This window comes from Ambystoma mexicanum, chromosome 9, assembly GCF_040938575.1.
Source record: "Ambystoma mexicanum isolate Mex_15411 chromosome 9, UKY_AmexF1_1, whole genome shotgun sequence".
Lineage (NCBI taxonomy): Eukaryota > Metazoa > Chordata > Amphibia > Caudata > Ambystomatidae > Ambystoma > Ambystoma mexicanum.
In genome coordinates, this window is record NC_090931.1 from 561,674,462 (window position 1) to 561,692,882 (window position 18,421).

The following is an 18,421-nucleotide window of genomic DNA, read 5'->3' on the forward strand; positions in this document are numbered from 1 at the left end:
ACTCTGTTTACTGAGGCCAGCCTTGGCTGGGCCATGGGAGCCCCTTGTCTCTGTCATCCACACTGACGAATTTTATTGGCTGCTGGTCTTCAATATGTAAATTTACAAAGTACAGGCATTTTTGTCATCTTTTGCCAACGCTATGGATAGGAAATGTTTTCTATGGTGTTGCGGGAAAGGTTTTCCTATGCAGAAATGGAGGGGCTTTTTGTTGCCTTTGGGACGATAGACGCTTTCCCACCCTAAGTGAGATGGGTGGCAGCTTCTTCCACCTGCCTGGGCTGCCCTTTGTGCTATTAAGACTATACTTTCAGGGATCATTTCTATAGTTCTTAACTGAGGAAATGTGTTCGAAAGTGTCTGGTCTTCGCTAACCACGAGGAAGAGTTGAAGTGTTCTCTTCTGAGCGTGAAGCAAGTGAACAGTGTTGCATTTATGCAGCTGCTGTCTGCTATTGATGACCGTTCCTCTCTCCCTTTCAGGAGGGTTGGAGGAAGGGAACACAAACTGAGTGGTTAGCTGCTTATTATTCTGGTGAAAAATAGAGACAGCTCCCCTGTTCTTAGGGTTGCTTGGTGTCTGTGCTGTCGATTATGTGGGTTCTGATTTGTTAGCTGTGCAAATCTCCACATGGACCAAACACCTTGTGTCGCCCCGGTAAACACAATTGGCCGTGGGCCCTTTTGTGCGCTGCCCTGGGGGACCCAAGCGACAAGTTCCGGCTGTTGCATGCTGGCCTACTTCCATTTCACAAAGGTTAAGCCATTCTGATTTGCCACTGTTTTCCATCTGGCGCAATCCTCGTGCTTCTGTGAAAACAACACTGTACTGCCCCTTTGGGGGATTTGAATCTGCCTATTCAGCTGGGTACTTTTCAGGTCCGACTCAAATGCTTGTCTGGCCAATGCGCGCAATACCCTTCCATCACATGCATTACGTTCTCATAAAAGTCACACCGCCATTGTTAACGTTGCCTCCCACTTATGCTTGCTCGAATTCCACTGCAAAGCTTCCCAGATATTGAATAACACTCATTGCCATCGTAATATGGCCACTCTGTTTACTGAGGCCAGCCTTGGCTGGGCCATGGGAGCCCCTTGTCTCTGTCATCCACACTGACGAATTTTATTGGCTGCTGGTCTTCAATATGTAAATTTACAAAGTACAGGCATTTTTGTCATCTTTTGCCAACGCTATGGAAAGGAAAGGTTTTCTATGGGGTTGCGGGAAAGGTTTTCCTATGCAGAAATGGAGGGGCTTTTTGTTGCCTTTGGGACGATAGACGCTTTCCCACCCTAAGTGAGATTGGTGGCAGCTTCTTCCACCTGCCTGGGCTGCCCTTTGTGCTATTAAGACTATACTTTCAGGGATCATTTCTATAGTTCTTAACTGAGGAAATGTGTTCGAAAGTGTCTGGTCTTCGCTAACCACGAGGAAGAGTTGAAGTGTTCTCTTCTGAGCGTGAAGCAAGTGGACAGTGTTGCATTTATGCAGCTGCTGTCTGCTATTGATGACCGTTCCTCTCTCCCTTTCAGGAGGGTTGGAGGAAGGGAACACAAACTGAGTGGTTAGCTGCTTATTATTCTGGTGAAAAATAGAGACAGCTCCCCTGTTCTTAGGGTTGCTTGGTGTCTGTGCTGTCGATTATGTGGGTTCTGATTTGTTAGCTGTGCAAATCTCCACATGGACCAAACACCTTGCGTCGCCCCGGTAAACACAATTGCCGTGGGCCCTTTTGTGCGCTGCCCTGGGGGACCCAAGCGACAAGTTCCGGCTGTTGCATGCTGGCCTACTTCCATTTCACAAAGGTTAAGCCATTCTGATTTGCCACTGTTTTTCATCTGGCGCAATCCTCGTGCTTCTGTGAAAACAACACTGTACTGCCTTTGAATCTGCCTATTCAGCTGGGTACTTTTCAGGTCCGACTCAAATGCTTGTCTGGCCAATGCGCGCAATACCCTTCCATCACATGCATTACGTTCTCATAAAAGTCACACCGCCATTGTTCACGTTGCCTCCCACTTATGCTTGCTCGAATTCCACTGCAAAGCTTCCCAGATATTGAATAACACTCATTGCCATCGTAATATGGCCACTCTGTTTACTGAGGCCAGCCTTGGCTGGGCCATGGGAGCCCCTTGTCTCTGTCATCCACACTGACGAATTTTATTGGCTGCTGGTCTTCAATATGTAAATTTACAAAGTACAGGCATTTTTGTCATCTTTTGCCAACGCTATGGATAGGAAATGTTTTCTATGGTGTTGCGGGAAAGGTTTTCCTATGCAGAAATGGAGGGGCTTTTTGTTGCCTTTGGGACGATAGACGCTTTCCCACCCTAAGTGAGATGGGTGGCAGCTTCTTCCACCTGCCTGGGCTGCCCTTTGTGCTATTAAGACTATACTTTCAGGGATCATTTCTATAGTTCTTAACTGAGGAAATGTGTTCGAAAGTGTCTGGTCTTCGCTAACCACGAGGAAGAGTTGAAGTGTTCTCTTCTGAGCGTGAAGCAAGTGGACAGTGTTGCATTTATGCAGCTGCTGTCTGCTATTGATGACCGTTCCTCTCTCCCTTTCAGGAGGGTTGGAGGAAGGGAACACAAACTGAGTGGTTAGCTGCTTATTATTCTGGTGAAAAATAGAGACAGCTCCCCTGTTCTTAGGGTTGCTTGGTGTCTGTGCTGTCGATTATGTGGGTTCTGATTTGTTAGCTGTGCAAATCTCCACATGGACCAAACACCTTGCGTCGCCCCGGTAAACACAATTGGCCGTGGGCCCTTTTGTGCGCTGCCCTGGGGGACCCAAGCGACAAGTTCCGGCTGTTGCATGCTGGCCTACTTCCATTTCACAAAGGTTAAGCCATTCTGATTTGCCACTGTTTTCCATCTGGCGCAATCCTCGTGCTTCTGTGAAAACAACACTGTACTGCCCTTTTGGGGGATTTGAATCTGCCTATTCAGCTGGGTACTTTTCAGGTCCGACTCAAATGCTTGTCTGGCCAATGCGCGCAATACCCTTCCATCACATGCATTACGTTCTCATAAAAGTCACACCGCCATTGTTCACGTTGCCTCCCACTTATGCTTGCTCGAATTCCACTGCAAAGCTTCCCAGATATTGAATAACACTCATTGCCATCGTAATATGGCCACTCTGTTTACTGAGGCCAGCCTTGGCTGGGCCATGGGAGCCCCTTGTCTCTGTCATCCACACTGACGAATTTTATTGGCTGCTGGTCTTCAATATGTAAATTTACAAAGTACAGGCATTTTTGTCATCTTTTGCCAACGCTATGGATAGGAAATGTTTTCTATGGTGTTGCGGGAAAGGTTTTCCTATGCAGAAATGGAGGGGCTTTTTGTTGCCTTTGGGACGATAGACGCTTTCCCACCCTAAGTGAGATGGGTGGCAGCTTCTTCCACCTGCCTGGGCTGCCCTTTGTGCTATTAAGACTATACTTTCAGGGATCATTTCTATAGTTCTTAACTGAGGAAATGTGTTCGAAAGTGTCTGGTCTTCGCTAACCACGAGGAAGAGTTGAAGTGTTCTCTTCTGAGCGTGAAGCAAGTGAACAGTGTTGCATTTATGCAGCTGCTGTCTGCTATTGATGACCGTTCCTCTCTCCCTTTCAGGAGGGTTGGAGGAAGGGAACACAAACTGAGTGGTTAGCTGCTTATTATTCTGGTGAAAAATAGAGACAGCTCCCCTGTTCTTAGGGTTGCTTGGTGTCTGTGCTGTCGATTATGTGGGTTCTGATTTGTTAGCTGTGCAAATCTCCACATGGACCAAACACCTTGCGTCGCCCCGGTAAACACAATTGGCCGTGGGCCCTTTTGTGCGCTGCCCTGGGGGACCCAAGCGACAAGTTCCGGCTGTTGCATGCTGGCCTACTTCCATTTCACAAAGGTTAAGCCATTCTGATTTGCCACTGTTTTCCATCTGGCGCAATCCTCGTGCTTCTGTGAAAACAACACTGTACTGCCCCTTTGGGGGATTTGAATCTGCCTATTCAGCTGGGTACTTTTCAGGTCCGACTCAAATGCTTGTCTGGCCAATGCGCGCAATACCCTTCCATCACATGCATTACGTTCTCATAAAAGTCACACCGCCATTGTTCACGTTGCCTCCCACTTATGCTTGCTCGAATTCCACTGCAAAGCTTCCCAGATATTGAATAACACTCATTGCCATCGTAATATGGCCACTCTGTTTACTGAGGCCAGCCTTGGCTGGGCCATGGGAGCCCCTTGTCTCTGTCATCCACACTGACGAATTTTATTGGCTGCTGGTCTTCAATATGTAAATTTCCAAAGTACAGGCATTTTTGTCATCTTTTGCCAACGCTATGGATAGGAAATGTTTTCTATGGTGTTGTGGGAAAGGTTTTCCTATGCAGAAATGGAGGGGCTTTTTGTTGCCTTTGGGACGATAGACGCTTTCCCACCCTAAGTGAGATGGGTGGCAGCTTCTTCCACCTGCCTGGGCTGCCCTTTGTGCTATTAAGACTATACTTTCAGGGATCATTTCTATAGTTCTTAACTGAGGAAATGTGTTCGAAAGTGTCTGGTCTTCGCTAACCACGAGGAAGAGTTGAAGTGTTCTCTTCTGAGCGTGAAGCAAGTGAACAGTGTTGCATTTATGCAGATGCTGTCTGCTATTGATGACCGTTCCTCTCTCCCTTTCAGGAGGGTTGGAGGAAGGGAACACAAACTGAGTGGTTAGCTGCTTATTATTCTGGTGAAAAATAGAGACAGCTCCCCTGTTCTTAGGGTTGCTTGGTGTCTGTGCTGTCGATTATGTGGGTTCTGATTTGTTAGCTGTGCAAATCTCCACATGGACCAAACACCTTGCGTCGCCCCGGTAAACACAATTGGCCGTGGGCCCTTTTGTGCGCTGCCCTGGGGGACCCAAGCGACAAGTTCCGGCTGTTGCATGCTGGCCTACTTCCATTTCACAAAGGTTAAGCCATTCTGATTTGCCACTGTTTTCCATCTGGCGCAATCCTCGTGCTTCTGTGAAAACAACACTGTACTGCCCCTTTGGGGGATTTGAATCTGCCTATTCAGCTGGGTACTTTTCAGGTCCGACTCAAATGCTTGTCTGGCCAATGCGCGCAATACCCTTCCATCACATGCATTACGTTCTCATAAAAGTCACACCGCCATTGTTCACGTTGCCTCCCACTTATGCTTGGTCGAATTCCACTGCAAAGCTTCCCAGATATTGAATAACACTCATTGCCATCGTAATATGGCCACTCTGTTTACTGAGGCCAGCCTTGGCTGGGCCATGGGAGCCCCTTGTCTCTGTCATCCACACTGACGAATTTTATTGGCTGCTGGTCTTCAATATGTAAATTTACAAAGTACAGGCATTTTTGTCATCTTTTGCCAACGCTATGGATAGGAAATGTTTTCTATGGTGTTGTGGGAAAGGTTTTCCTATGCAGAAATGGAGGGGCTTTTTGTTGCCTTTGGGACGATAGACGCTTTCCCACCCTAAGTGAGATGGGTGGCAGCTTCTTCCACCTGCCTGGGCTGCCCTTTGTGCTATTAAGACTATACTTTCAGGGATCATTTCTATAGTTCTTAACTGAGGAAATGTGTTCGAAAGTGTCTGGTCTTCGCTAACCACGAGGAAGAGTTGAAGTGTTCTCTTCTGAGCGTGAAGCAAGTGAACAGTGTTGCATTTATGCAGATGCTGTCTGCTATTGATGACCGTTCCTCTCTACCTTTCAGGAGGGTTGGAGGAAGGGAACACAAACTGAGTGGTTAGCTGCTTATTATTCTGGTGAAAAATAGAGACAGCTCCCCTGTTCTTAGGGTTGCTTGGTGTCTGTGCTGTCGATTATGTGGGTTCTGATTTGTTAGCTGTGCAAATCTCCACATGGACCAAACACCTTGCGTCGCCCCGGTAAACACAATTGGCCGTGGGCCCTTTTGTGCGCTGCCCTGGGGGACCCAAGCGACAAGTTCCGGCTGTTGCATGCTGGCCTACTTCCATTTCACAAAGGTTAAGCCATTCTGATTTGCCACTGTTTTCCATCTGGCGCAATCCTCGTGCTTCTGTGAAAACAACACTGTACTGCCCCTTTGGGGGATTTGAATCTGCCTATTCAGCTGGGTACTTTTCAGGTCCGACTCAAATGCTTGTCTGGCCAATGCGCGCAATACCCTTCCATCACATGCATTACGTTCTCATAAAAGTCACACCGCCATTGTTCACGTTGCCTCCCACTTATGCTTGGTCGAATTCCACTGCAAAGCTTCCCAGATATTGAATAACACTCATTGCCATCGTAATATGGCCACTCTGTTTACTGAGGCCAGCCTTGGCTGGGCCATGGGAGCCCCTTGTCTCTGTCATCCACACTGACGAATTTTATTGGCTGCTGGTCTTCAATATGTAAATTTACAAAGTACAGGCATTTTTGTCATCTTTTGCCAACGCTATGGATAGGAAATGTTTTCTATGGTGTTGCGGGAAAGGTTTTCCTATGCAGAAATGGAGGGGCTTTTTGTTGCATTTGGGACGATAGACGCTTTCCCACCCTAAGTGAGATGGGTGGCAGCTTCTTCCACCTGCCTGGGCTGCCCTTTGTGCTATTAAGACTATACTTTCAGGAATCATTTCTATAGTTCTTAACTGAGGAAATGTGTTCGAAAGTGTCTGGTCTTCGCTAACCACGAGGAAGAGTTGAAGTGTTCTCTTCTGAGCGTGAAGCAAGTGGACAGTGTTGCATTTATGCAGCTGCTGTCTGCTATTGATGACCGTTCCTCTCTCCCTTTCAGGAGGGTTGGAGGAAGGGAACACAAACTGAGTGGTTAGCTGCTTATTATTCTGGTGAAAAATAGAGACAGCTCCCCTGTTCTTAGGGTTGCTTGGTGTCTGTGCTGTCGATTATGTGGGTTCTGATTTGTTAGCTGTGCAAATCTCCACATGGACCAAACACCTTGCGTCGCCCCGGTAAACACAATTGCCGTGGGCCCTTTTGTGCGCTGCCCTGGGGGACCCAAGCGACAAGTTCCGGCTGTTGCATGCTGGCCTACTTCCATTTCACAAAGGTTAAGCCATTCTGATTTGCCACTGTTTTTCATCTGGCGCAATCCTCGTGCTTCTGTGAAAACAACACTGTACTGCCTTTGAATCTGCCTATTCAGCTGGGTACTTTTCAGGTCCGACTCAAATGCTTGTCTGGCCAATGCGCGCAATACCCTTCCATCACATGCATTACGTTCTCATAAAAGTCACACCGCCATTGTTCACGTTGCCTCCCACTTATGCTTGCTCGAATTCCACTGCAAAGCTTCCCAGATATTGAATAACACTCATTGCCATCGTAATATGGCCACTCTGTTTACTGAGGCCAGCCTTGGCTGGGCCATGGGAGCCCCTTGTCTCTGTCATCCACACTGACGAATTTTATTGGCTGCTGGTCTTCAATATGTAAATTTACAAAGTACAGGCATTTTTGTCATCTTTTGCCAACGCTATGGATAGGAAATGTTTTCTATGGTGTTGCGGGAAAGGTTTTCCTATGCAGAAATGGAGGGGCTTTTTGTTGCCTTTGGGACGATAGACGCTTTCCCACCCTAAGTGAGATGGGTGGCAGCTTCTTCCACCTGCCTGGGCTGCCCTTTGTGCTATTAAGACTATACTTTCAGGGATCATTTCTATAGTTCTTAACTGAGGAAATGTGTTCGAAAGTGTCTGGTCTTCGCTAACCACGAGGAAGAGTTGAAGTGTTCTCTTCTGAGCGTGAAGCAAGTGGACAGTGTTGCATTTATGCAGCTGCTGTCTGCTATTGATGACCGTTCCTCTCTCCCTTTCAGGAGGGTTGGAGGAAGGGAACACAAACTGAGTGGTTAGCTGCTTATTATTCTGGTGAAAAATAGAGACAGCTCCCCTGTTCTTAGGGTTGCTTGGTGTCTGTGCTGTCGATTATGTGGGTTCTGATTTGTTAGCTGTGCAAATCTCCACATGGACCAAACACCTTGCGTCGCCCCGGTAAACACAATTGGCCGTGGGCCCTTTTGTGCGCTGCCCTGGGGGACCCAAGCGACAAGTTCCGGCTGTTGCATGCTGGCCTACTTCCATTTCACAAAGGTTAAGCCATTCTGATTTGCCACTGTTTTCCATCTGGCGCAATCCTCGTGCTTCTGTGAAAACAACACTGTACTGCCCTTTTGGGGGATTTGAATCTGCCTATTCAGCTGGGTACTTTTCAGGTCCGACTCAAATGCTTGTCTGGCCAATGCGCGCAATACCCTTCCATCACATGCATTACGTTCTCATAAAAGTCACACCGCCATTGTTCACGTTGCCTCCCACTTATGCTTGCTCGAATTCCACTGCAAAGCTTCCCAGATATTGAATAACACTCATTGCCATCGTAATATGGCCACTCTGTTTACTGAGGCCAGCCTTGGCTGGGCCATGGGAGCCCCTTGTCTCTGTCATCCACACTGACGAATTTTATTGGCTGCTGGTCTTCAATATGTAAATTTACAAAGTACAGGCATTTTTGTCATCTTTTGCCAACGCTATGGATAGGAAATGTTTTCTATGGTGTTGCGGGAAAGGTTTTCCTATGCAGAAATGGAGGGGCTTTTTGTTGCCTTTGGGACGATAGACGCTTTCCCACCCTAAGTGAGATGGGTGGCAGCTTCTTCCACCTGCCTGGGCTGCCCTTTGTGCTATTAAGACTATACTTTCAGGGATCATTTCTATAGTTCTTAACTGAGGAAATGTGTTCGAAAGTGTCTGGTCTTCGCTAACCACGAGGAAGAGTTGAAGTGTTCTCTTCTGAGCGTGAAGCAAGTGAACAGTGTTGCATTTATGCAGCTGCTGTCTGCTATTGATGACCGTTCCTCTCTCCCTTTCAGGAGGGTTGGAGGAAGGGAACACAAACTGAGTGGTTAGCTGCTTATTATTCTGGTGAAAAATAGAGACAGCTCTCCTGTTCTTAGGGTTGCTTGGTGTCTGTGCTGTCGATTATGTGGGTTCTGATTTGTTAGCTGTGCAAATCTCCACATGGACCAAACACCTTGCGTCGCCCCGGTAAACACAATTGGCCGTGGGCCCTTTTGTGCGCTGCCCTGGGGGACCCAAGCGACAAGTTCCGGCTGTTGCATGCTGGCCTACTTCCATTTCACAAAGGTTAAGCCATTCTGATTTGCCACTGTTTTCCATCTGGCGCAATCCTCGTGCTTCTGTGAAAACAACACTGTACTGCCCCTTTGGGGGATTTGAATCTGCCTATTCAGCTGGGTACTTTTCAGGTCCGACTCAAATGCTTGTCTGGCCAATGCGCGCAATACCCTTCCATCACATGCATTACGTTCTCATAAAAGTCACACCGCCATTGTTCACGTTGCCTCCCACTTATGCTTGCTTGAATTCCACTGCAAAGCTTCCCAGATATTGAATAACACTCATTGCCATCGTAATATGGCCACTCTGTTTACTGAGGCCAGCCTTGGCTGGGCCATGGGAGCCCCTTGTCTCTGTCATCCACACTGACGAATTTTATTGGCTGCTGGTCTTCAATATGTAAATTTACAAAGTACAGGCATTTTTGTCATCTTTTGCCAACGCTATGGATAGGAAATGTTTTCTATGGTGTTGCGGGAAAGGTTTTCCTATGCAGAAATGGAGGGGCTTTTTGTTGCCTTTGGGACGATAGACGCTTTCCCACCCTAAGTGAGATGGGTGGCAGCTTCTTCCACCTGCCTGGGCTGCCCTTTGTGCTATTAAGACTATACTTTCAGGGATCATTTCTATAGTTCTTAACTGAGGAAATGTGTTCGAAAGTGTCTGGTCTTCGCTAACCACGAGGAAGAGTTGAAGTGTTCTCTTCTGAGCGTGAAGCAAGTGGACAGTGTTGCATTTATGCAGCTGCTGTCTGCTATTGATGACCGTTCCTCTCTCCCTTTCAGGAGGGTTGGAGGAAGGGAACACAAACTGAGTGGTTAGCTGCTTATTATTCTGGTGAAAAATAGAGACAGCTCCCCTGTTCTTAGGGTTGCTTGGTGTCTGTGCTGTCGATTATGTGGGTTCTGATTTGTTAGCTGTGCAAATCTCCACATGGACCAAACACCTTGCGTCGCCCCGGTAAACACAATTGCCGTGGGCCCTTTTGTGCGCTGCCCTGGGGGACCCAAGCGACAAGTTCCGGCTGTTGCATGCTGGCCTACTTCCATTTCACAAAGGTTAAGCCATTCTGATTTGCCACTGTTTTTCAACTGGCGCAATCCTCGTGCTTCTGTGAAAACAACACTGTACTGCCTTTGAATCTGCCTATTCAGCTGGGTACTTTTCAGGTCCGACTCAAATGCTTGTCTGGCCAATGCGCGCAATACCCTTCCATCACATGCATTACGTTCTCATAAAAGTCACACCGCCATTGTTCACGTTGCCTCCCACTTATGCTTGCTCGAATTCCACTGCAAAGCTTCCCAGATATTGAATAACACTCATTGCCATCGTAATATGGCCACTCTGTTTACTGAGGCCAGCCTTGGCTGGGCCATGGGAGCCCCTTGTCTCTGTCATCCACACTGACGAATTTTATTGGCTGCTGGTCTTCAATATGTAAATTTCCAAAGTACAGGCATTTTTGTCATCTTTTGCCAACGCTATGGATAGGAAATGTTTTCTATGGTGTTGTGGGAAAGGTTTTCCTATGCAGAAATGGAGGGGCTTTTTGTTGCCTTTGGGACGATAGACGCTTTCCCACCCTAAGTGAGATGGGTGGCAGCTTCTTCCACCTGCCTGGGCTGCCCTTTGTGCTATTAAGACTATACTTTCAGGGATCATTTCTATAGTTCTTAACTGAGGAAATGTGTTCGAAAGTGTCTGGTCTTCGCTAACCACGAGGAAGAGTTGAAGTGTTCTCTTCTGAGCGTGAAGCAAGTGAACAGTGTTGCATTTATGCAGATGCTGTCTGCTATTGATGACCGTTCCTCTCTCCCTTTCAGGAGGGTTGGAGGAAGGGAACACAAACTGAGTGGTTAGCTGCTTATTATTCTGGTGAAAAATAGAGACAGCTCCCCTGTTCTTAGGGTTGCTTGGTGTCTGTGCTGTCGATTATGTGGGTTCTGATTTGTTAGCTGTGCAAATCTCCACATGGACCAAACACCTTGCGTCGCCCCGGTAAACACAATTGGCCGTGGGCCCTTTTGTGCGCTGCCCTGGGGGACCCAAGCGACAAGTTCCGGCTGTTGCATGCTGGCCTACTTCCATTTCACAAAGGTTAAGCCATTCTGATTTGCCACTGTTTTCCATCTGGCGCAATCCTCGTGCTTCTGTGAAAACAACACTGTACTGCCCCTTTGGGGGATTTGAATCTGCCTATTCAGCTGGGTACTTTTCAGGTCCGACTCAAATGCTTGTCTGGCCAATGCGCGCAATACCCTTCCATCACATGCATTACGTTCTCATAAAAGTCACACCGCCATTGTTCACGTTGCCTCCCACTTATGCTTGGTCGAATTCCACTGCAAAGCTTCCCAGATATTGAATAACACTCATTGCCATCGTAATATGGCCACTCTGTTTACTGAGGCCAGCCTTGGCTGGGCCATGGGAGCCCCTTGTCTCTGTCATCCACACTGACGAATTTTATTGGCTGCTGGTCTTCAATATGTAAATTTACAAAGTACAGGCATTTTTGTCATCTTTTGCCAACGCTATGGATAGGAAATGTTTTCTATGGTGTTGTGGGAAAGGTTTTCCTATGCAGAAATGGAGGGGCTTTTTGTTGCCTTTGGGACGATAGACGCTTTCCCACCCTAAGTGAGATGGGTGGCAGCTTCTTCCACCTGCCTGGGCTGCCCTTTGTGCTATTAAGACTATACTTTCAGGGATCATTTCTATAGTTCTTAACTGAGGAAATGTGTTCGAAAGTGTCTGGTCTTCGCTAACCACGAGGAAGAGTTGAAGTGTTCTCTTCTGAGCGTGAAGCAAGTGAACAGTGTTGCATTTATGCAGATGCTGTCTGCTATTGATGACCGTTCCTCTCTCCCTTTCAGGAGGGTTGGAGGAAGGGAACACAAACTGAGTGGTTAGCTGCTTATTATTCTGGTGAAAAATAGAGACAGCTCCCCTGTTCTTAGGGTTGCTTGGTGTCTGTGCTGTCGATTATGTGGGTTCTGATTTGTTAGCTGTGCAAATCTCCACATGGACCAAACACCTTGCGTCGCCCCGGTAAACACAATTGGCCGTGGGCCCTTTTGTGCGCTGCCCTGGGGGACCCAAGCGACAAGTTCCGGCTGTTGCATGCTGGCCTACTTCCATTTCACAAAGGTTAAGCCATTCTGATTTGCCACTGTTTTCCATCTGGCGCAATCCTCGTGCTTCTGTGAAAACAACACTGTACTGCCCCTTTGGGGGATTTGAATCTGCCTATTCAGCTGGGTACTTTTCAGGTCCGACTCAAATGCTTGTCTGGCCAATGCGCGCAATACCCTTCCATCACATGCATTACGTTCTCATAAAAGTCACACCGCCATTGTTCACGTTGCCTCCCACTTATGCTTGGTCGAATTCCACTGCAAAGCTTCCCAGATATTGAATAACACTCATTGCCATCGTAATATGGCCACTCTGTTTACTGAGGCCAGCCTTGGCTGGGCCATGGGAGCCCCTTGTCTCTGTCATCCACACTGACGAATTTTATTGGCTGCTGGTCTTCAATATGTAAATTTACAAAGTACAGGCATTTTTGTCATCTTTTGCCAACGCTATGGATAGGAAATGTTTTCTATGGTGTTGCGGGAAAGGTTTTCCTATGCAGAAATGGAGGGGCTTTTTGTTGCATTTGGGACGATAGACGCTTTCCCACCCTAAGTGAGATGGGTGGCAGCTTCTTCCACCTGCCTGGGCTGCCCTTTGTGCTATTAAGACTATACTTTCAGGAATCATTTCTATAGTTCTTAACTGAGGAAATGTGTTCGAAAGTGTCTGGTCTTCGCTAACCACGAGGAAGAGTTGAAGTGTTCTCTTCTGAGCGTGAAGCAAGTGGACAGTGTTGCATTTATGCAGCTGCTGTCTGCTATTGATGACCGTTCCTCTCTCCCTTTCAGGAGGGTTGGAGGAAGGGAACACAAACTGAGTGGTTAGCTGCTTATTATTCTGGTGAAAAATAGAGACAGCTCCCCTGTTCTTAGGGTTGCTTGGTGTCTGTGCTGTCGATTATGTGGGTTCTGATTTGTTAGCTGTGCAAATCTCCACATGGACCAAACACCTTGCGTCGCCCCGGTAAACACAATTGCCGTGGGCCCTTTTGTGCGCTGCCCTGGGGGACCCAAGCGACAAGTTCCGGCTGTTGCATGCTGGCCTACTTCCATTTCACAAAGGTTAAACCATTCTGATTTGCCACTGTTTTTCATCTGGCGCAATCCTCGTGCTTCTGTGAAAACAACACTGTACTGCCTTTGAATCTGCCTATTCAGCTGGGTACTTTTCAGGTCCGACTCAAATGCTTGTCTGGCCAATGCGCGCAATACCCTTCCATCACATGCATTACGTTCTCATAAAAGTCACACCGCCATTGTTCACGTTGCCTCCCACTTATGCTTGCTCGAATTCCACTGCAAAGCTTCCCAGATATTGAATAACACTCATTGCCATCGTAATATGGCCACTCTGTTTACTGAGGCCAGCCTTGGCTGGGCCATGGGAGCCCCTTGTCTCTGTCATCCACACTGACGAATTTTATTGGCTGCTGGTCTTCAATATGTAAATTTACAAAGTACAGGCATTTTTGTCATCTTTTGCCAACGCTATGGATAGGAAATGTTTTCTATGGTGTTGCGGGAAAGGTTTTCCTATGCAGAAATGGAGGGGCTTTTTGTTGCATTTGGGACGATAGACGCTTTCCCACCCTAAGTGAGATTGGTGGCAGCTTCTTCCACCTGCCTGGGCTGCCCTTTGTGCTATTAAGACTATACTTTCAGGGATCATTTCTATAGTTCTTAACTGAGGAAATGTGTTCGAAAGTGTCTGGTCTTCGCTAACCACGAGGAAGAGTTGAAGTGTTCTCTTCTGAGCGTGAAGCAAGTGGACAGTGTTGCATTTATGCAGCTGCTGTCTGCTATTGATGACCGTTCCTCTCTCCCTTTCAGGAGGGTTGGAGGAAGGGAACACAAACTGAGTGGTTAGCTGCTTATTATTCTGGTGAAAAATAGAGACAGCTCCCCTGTTCTTAGGGTTGCTTGGTGTCTGTGCTGTCGATTATGTGGGTTCTGATTTGTTAGCTGTGCAAATCTCCACATGGACCAAACACCTTGCGTCGCCCCGGTAAACACAATTGCCGTGGGCCCTTTTGTGCGCTGCCCTGGGGGACCCAAGCGACAAGTTCCGGCTGTTGCATGCTGGCCTACTTCCATTTCACAAAGGTTAAGCCATTCTGATTTGCCACTGTTTTTCATCTGGCGCAATCCTCGTGCTTCTGTGAAAACAACACTGTACTGCCTTTGAATCTGCCTATTCAGCTGGGTACTTTTCAGGTCCGACTCAAATGCTTGTCTGGCCAATGCGCGCAATACCCTTCCATCACATGCATTACGTTCTCATAAAAGTCACACCGCCATTGTTCACGTTGCCTCCCACTTATGCTTGCTCGAATTCCACTGCAAAGCTTCCCAGATATTGAATAACACTCATTGCCATCGTAATATGGCCACTCTGTTTACTGAGGCCAGCCTTGGCTGGGCCATGGGAGCCCCTTGTCTCTGTCATCCACACTGACGAATTTTATTGGCTGCTGGTCTTCAATATGTAAATTTACAAAGTACAGGCATTTTTGTCATCTTTTGCCAACGCTATGGATAGGAAATGTTTTCTATGGTGTTGCGGGAAAGGTTTTCCTATGCAGAAATGGAGGGGCTTTTTGTTGCCTTTGGGACGATAGACGCTTTCACACCCTAAGTGAGATGGGTGGCAGCTTCTTCCACCTGCCTGGGCTGCCCTTTGTGCTATTAAGACTATACTTTCAGGGATCATTTCTATAGTTCTTAACTGAGGAAATGTGTTCGAAAGTGTCTGGTCTTCGCTAACCACGAGGAAGAGTTGAAGTGTTCTCTTCTGAGCGTGAAGCAAGTGGACAGTGTTGCATTTATGCAGCTGCTGTCTGCTATTGATGACCGTTCCTCTCTCCCTTTCAGGAGGGTTGGAGGAAGGGAACACAAACTGAGTGGTTAGCTGCTTATTATTCTGGTGAAAAATAGAGACAGCTCCCCTGTTCTTAGGGTTGCTTGGTGTCTGTGCTGTCGATTATGTGGGTTCTGATTTGTTAGCTGTGCAAATCTCCACATGGACCAAACACCTTGCGTCGCCCCGGTAAACACAATTGGCCATGGGCCCTTTTGTGCGCTGCCCTGGGGGACCCAAGCGACAAGTTCCGGCTGTTGCATGCTGGCCTACTTCCATTTCACAAAGGTTAAGCCATTCTGATTTGCCACTGTTTTCCATCTGGCGCAATCCTCGTGCTTCTGTGAAAACAACACTGTACTGCCTTTGAATCTGCCTATTCAGCTGGGTACTTTTCAGGTCCGACTCAAATGCTTGTCTGGCCAATGCGCGCAATACCCTTCCATCACATGCATTACGTTCTCATAAAAGTCACACCGCCATTGTTCACGTTGCCTCCCACTTATGCTTGCTCGAATTCCACTGCAAAGCTTCCCAGATATTGAATAACACTCATTGCCATCGTAATATGGCCACTCTGTTTACTGAGGCCAGCCTTGGCTGGGCCATGGGAGCCCCTTGTCTCTGTCATCCACACTGACGAATTTTATTGGCTGCTGGTCTTCAATATGTAAATTTACAAAGTACAGGCATTTTTGTCATCTTTTGCCAACGCTATGGATAGGAAATGTTTTCTATGGTGTTGCGGGAAAGGTTTTCCTATGCAGAAATGGAGGGGCTTTTTGTTGCCTTTGGGACGATAGACGCTTTCCCACCCTAAGTGAGATGGGTGGCAGCTTCTTCCACCTGCCTGGGCTGCCCTTTGTGCTATTAAGACTATACTTTCAGGGATCATTTCTATAGTTCTTAACTGAGGAAATGTGTTCGAAAGTGTCTGGTCTTCGCTAACCACGAGGAAGAGTTGAAGTGTTCTCTTCTGAGCGTGAAGCAAGTGAACAGTGTTGCATTTATGCAGCTGCTGTCTGCTATTGATGACCGTTCCTCTCTCCCTTTCAGGAGGGTTGGAGGAAGGGAACACAAACTGAGTGGTTAGCTGCTTATTATTCTGGTGAAAAATAGAGACAGCTCCCCTGTTCTTAGGGTTGCTTGGTGTCTGTGCTGTCGATTATGTGGGTTCTGATTTGTTAGCTGTGCAAATCTCCACATGGACCAAACACCTTGCGTCGCCCCGGTAAACACAATTGCCGTGGGCCCTTTTGTGCGCTGCCCTGGGGGACCCAAGCGACAAGTTCCGGCTGTTGCATGCTGGCCTACTTCCATTTCACAAAGGTTAAGCCATTCTGATTTGCCACTGTTTTTCAACTGGCGCAATCCTCGTGCTTCTGTGAAAACAACACTGTACTGCCTTTGAATCTGCCTATTCAGCTGGGTACTTTTCAGGTCCGACTCAAATGCTTGTCTGGCCAATGCGCGCAATACCCTTCCATCACATGCATTACGTTCTCATAAAAGTCACACCGCCATTGTTCACGTTGCCTCCCACTTATGCTTGCTCGAATTCCACTGCAAAGCTTCCCAGATATTGAATAACACTCATTGCCATCGTAATATGGCCACTCTGTTTACTGAGGCCAGCCTTGGCTGGGCCATGGGAGCCCCTTGTCTCTGTCATCCACACTGACGAATTTTATTGGCTGCTGGTCTTCAATATGTAAATTTCCAAAGTACAGGCATTTTTGTCATCTTTTGCCAACGCTATGGATAGGAAATGTTTTCTATGGTGTTGTGGGAAAGGTTTTCCTATGCAGAAATGGAGGGGCTTTTTGTTGCCTTTGGGACGATAGACGCTTTCCCACCCTAAGTGAGATGGGTGGCAGCTTCTTCCACCTGCCTGGGCTGCCCTTTGTGCTATTAAGACTATACTTTCAGGGATCATTTCTATAGTTCTTAACTGAGGAAATGTGTTCGAAAGTGTCTGGTCTTCGCTAACCACGAGGAAGAGTTGAAGTGTTCTCTTCTGAGCGTGAAGCAAGTGAACAGTGTTGCATTTATGCAGATGCTGTCTGCTATTGATGACCGTTCCTCTCTCCCTTTCAGGAGGGTTGGAGGAAGGGAACACAAACTGAGTGGTTAGCTGCTTATTATTCTGGTGAAAAATAGAGACAGCTCCCCTGTTCTTAGGGTTGCTTGGTGTCTGTGCTGTCGATTATGTGGGTTCTGATTTGTTAGCTGTGCAAATCTCCACATGGACCAAACACCTTGCGTCGCCCCGGTAAACACAATTGGCCGTGGGCCCTTTTGTGCGCTGCCCTGGGGGACCCAAGCGACAAGTTCCGGCTGTTGCATGCTGGCCTACTTCCATTTCACAAAGGTTAAGCCATTCTGATTTGCCACTGTTTTCCATCTGGCGCAATCCTCGTGCTTCTGTGAAAACAACACTGTACTGCCCCTTTGGGGGATTTGAATCTGCCTATTCAGCTGGGTACTTTTCAGGTCCGACTCAAATGCTTGTCTGGCCAATGCGCGCAATACCCTTCCATCACATGCATTACGTTCTCATAAAAGTCACACCGCCATTGTTCACGTTGCCTCCCACTTATGCTTGGTCGAATTCCACTGCAAAGCTTCCCAGATATTGAATAACACTCATTGCCATCGTAATATGGCCACTCTGTTTACTGAGGCCAGCCTTGGCTGGGCCATGGGAGCCCCTTGTCTCTGTCATCCACACTGACGAATTTTATTGGCTGCTGGTCTTCAATATGTAAATTTACAAAGTACAGGCATTTTTGTCATCTTTTGCCAACGCTATGGATAGGAAATGTTTTCTATGGTGTTGTGGGAAAGGTTTTCCTATGCAGAAATGGAGGGGCTTTTTGTTGCCTTTGGGACGATAGACGCTTTCCCACCCTAAGTGAGATGGGTGGCAGCTTCTTCCACCTGCCTGGGCTGCCCTTTGTGCTATTAAGACTATACTTTCAGGGATCATTTCTATAGTTCTTAACTGAGGAAATGTGTTCGAAAGTGTCTGGTCTTCGCTAACCACGAGGAAGAGTTGAAGTGTTCTCTTCTGAGCGTGAAGCAAGTGAACAGTGTTGCATTTATGCAGATGCTGTCTGCTATTGATGACCGTTCCTCTCTCCCTTTCAGGAGGGTTGGAGGAAGGGAACACAAACTGAGTGGTTAGCTGCTTATTATTCTGGTGAAAAATAGAGACAGCTCCCCTGTTCTTAGGGTTGCTTGGTGTCTGTGCTGTCGATTATGTGGGTTC

The 18,421-nt window shown here is 47.4% G+C and overlaps 18 non-coding genes across 18 annotated transcripts; all 18 read left to right on the plus strand.

Annotated features, from left to right (window-relative positions):
• Nucleotides 1–298: 298 nt before the first annotated feature.
• On the plus strand, nt 299–516 carry LOC138490694 (small nucleolar RNA U3). The gene has a single exon (XR_011275611.1). It is a non-coding gene; the product is annotated as a small nucleolar RNA U3 (small nucleolar RNA).
• An 835-nt stretch (nt 517–1,351) lies between these two features.
• Nucleotides 1,352–1,569, plus strand: LOC138491068 (small nucleolar RNA U3). Its single transcript, XR_011275940.1, has one exon. It is a non-coding gene; the product is annotated as a small nucleolar RNA U3 (small nucleolar RNA).
• An 823-nt stretch (nt 1,570–2,392) lies between these two features.
• Nucleotides 2,393–2,610, plus strand: LOC138491069 (small nucleolar RNA U3). Its single transcript, XR_011275941.1, has one exon. It is a non-coding gene; the product is annotated as a small nucleolar RNA U3 (small nucleolar RNA).
• An 835-nt stretch (nt 2,611–3,445) lies between these two features.
• Nucleotides 3,446–3,663, plus strand: LOC138490695 (small nucleolar RNA U3). Its single transcript, XR_011275612.1, has one exon. It is a non-coding gene; the product is annotated as a small nucleolar RNA U3 (small nucleolar RNA).
• Nucleotides 3,664–4,498: 835 nt separating this feature from the next.
• Nucleotides 4,499–4,716, plus strand: LOC138490318 (small nucleolar RNA U3). Its single transcript, XR_011275358.1, has one exon. It is a non-coding gene; the product is annotated as a small nucleolar RNA U3 (small nucleolar RNA).
• An 835-nt stretch (nt 4,717–5,551) lies between these two features.
• On the plus strand, nt 5,552–5,769 carry LOC138490426 (small nucleolar RNA U3). Its single transcript, XR_011275456.1, has one exon. It is a non-coding gene; the product is annotated as a small nucleolar RNA U3 (small nucleolar RNA).
• An 835-nt stretch (nt 5,770–6,604) lies between these two features.
• LOC138490754 (small nucleolar RNA U3) lies at nt 6,605–6,822 on the plus strand. Its single transcript, XR_011275658.1, has one exon. It is a non-coding gene; the product is annotated as a small nucleolar RNA U3 (small nucleolar RNA).
• An 823-nt stretch (nt 6,823–7,645) lies between these two features.
• On the plus strand, nt 7,646–7,863 carry LOC138491070 (small nucleolar RNA U3). Its single transcript, XR_011275942.1, has one exon. It is a non-coding gene; the product is annotated as a small nucleolar RNA U3 (small nucleolar RNA).
• Nucleotides 7,864–8,698: 835 nt separating this feature from the next.
• On the plus strand, nt 8,699–8,916 carry LOC138490696 (small nucleolar RNA U3). Its single transcript, XR_011275613.1, has one exon. It is a non-coding gene; the product is annotated as a small nucleolar RNA U3 (small nucleolar RNA).
• Nucleotides 8,917–9,751: 835 nt separating this feature from the next.
• LOC138491071 (small nucleolar RNA U3) lies at nt 9,752–9,969 on the plus strand. The gene has a single exon (XR_011275943.1). It is a non-coding gene; the product is annotated as a small nucleolar RNA U3 (small nucleolar RNA).
• An 823-nt stretch (nt 9,970–10,792) lies between these two features.
• LOC138490319 (small nucleolar RNA U3) lies at nt 10,793–11,010 on the plus strand. Its single transcript, XR_011275359.1, has one exon. It is a non-coding gene; the product is annotated as a small nucleolar RNA U3 (small nucleolar RNA).
• Nucleotides 11,011–11,845: 835 nt separating this feature from the next.
• LOC138490320 (small nucleolar RNA U3) lies at nt 11,846–12,063 on the plus strand. Its single transcript, XR_011275360.1, has one exon. It is a non-coding gene; the product is annotated as a small nucleolar RNA U3 (small nucleolar RNA).
• Nucleotides 12,064–12,898: 835 nt separating this feature from the next.
• LOC138490755 (small nucleolar RNA U3) lies at nt 12,899–13,116 on the plus strand. Its single transcript, XR_011275659.1, has one exon. It is a non-coding gene; the product is annotated as a small nucleolar RNA U3 (small nucleolar RNA).
• An 823-nt stretch (nt 13,117–13,939) lies between these two features.
• On the plus strand, nt 13,940–14,157 carry LOC138491072 (small nucleolar RNA U3). Its single transcript, XR_011275944.1, has one exon. It is a non-coding gene; the product is annotated as a small nucleolar RNA U3 (small nucleolar RNA).
• An 823-nt stretch (nt 14,158–14,980) lies between these two features.
• LOC138491073 (small nucleolar RNA U3) lies at nt 14,981–15,198 on the plus strand. The gene has a single exon (XR_011275945.1). It is a non-coding gene; the product is annotated as a small nucleolar RNA U3 (small nucleolar RNA).
• An 824-nt stretch (nt 15,199–16,022) lies between these two features.
• LOC138490697 (small nucleolar RNA U3) lies at nt 16,023–16,240 on the plus strand. Its single transcript, XR_011275614.1, has one exon. It is a non-coding gene; the product is annotated as a small nucleolar RNA U3 (small nucleolar RNA).
• Nucleotides 16,241–17,063: 823 nt separating this feature from the next.
• Nucleotides 17,064–17,281, plus strand: LOC138490321 (small nucleolar RNA U3). The gene has a single exon (XR_011275361.1). It is a non-coding gene; the product is annotated as a small nucleolar RNA U3 (small nucleolar RNA).
• An 835-nt stretch (nt 17,282–18,116) lies between these two features.
• LOC138490322 (small nucleolar RNA U3) lies at nt 18,117–18,334 on the plus strand. The gene has a single exon (XR_011275362.1). It is a non-coding gene; the product is annotated as a small nucleolar RNA U3 (small nucleolar RNA).
• The last annotated feature ends 87 nt before the right edge of the window (nt 18,335–18,421 follow it).